Below are 614 nucleotides of genomic sequence, written 5' to 3'. Positions count from 1 at the left end.
CCACTTATACTAGAAACTCAACTAAACAAATAACAGTCGAGTTCAATAGGTTCTTAATGCAAAACTAATATTAATTAACAATAAAATTGAGTATAAGCATAATAAAACAAATAAGAAGAAAAAAAAAAAAGAAAAAGAAAAAAAAGCATGTACACTATCAGCATAGGAGCACACTTACAACCGGTACAGGACCAAATTGCAAATGAACCCCTAAGCCTTCGCAAACATGCATAAGCCTGGCAATCGATAATAAATTGATAATAATTCACTTTCGAAACGTAACGACTTTTTAAGGATAAAAGCTAGTTTAAATACGACCTAGGTAAATCGCGAGTATTAAGCAATGTTGCTTTAATGGACTTTAAAGAGTCCGATAACGAGAATAAGTGGTAGACGTCATTTAGGTTCTTGCAAACGACTCTGAGCGGATTGAACAGCTCATAATTAAATTTACACTGATTAAGCTTAACCAAGATAAAGTGCCTAGAGAAGCGGTTAGGGACATTAAAGCTTATTTCACCAAGTAATGAAGGCGAGTCAATAGCACCATTTATTACTTTAATTAGAAAGGAAACGCCAAGAACGCTTAAAAACGTCATGGAATTCAATTTTAC

The sequence above is a fragment of the Glossina fuscipes genome, unplaced genomic scaffold (assembly GCF_014805625.2).
Source record: "Glossina fuscipes isolate IAEA_lab_2018 unplaced genomic scaffold, Yale_Gfus_2 121, whole genome shotgun sequence".
Classification (NCBI taxonomy): domain Eukaryota; kingdom Metazoa; phylum Arthropoda; class Insecta; order Diptera; family Glossinidae; genus Glossina; species Glossina fuscipes.
The sequence above is the reverse complement of the archived record's forward strand: the minus strand, read 5'-3'. Positions refer to the sequence as shown.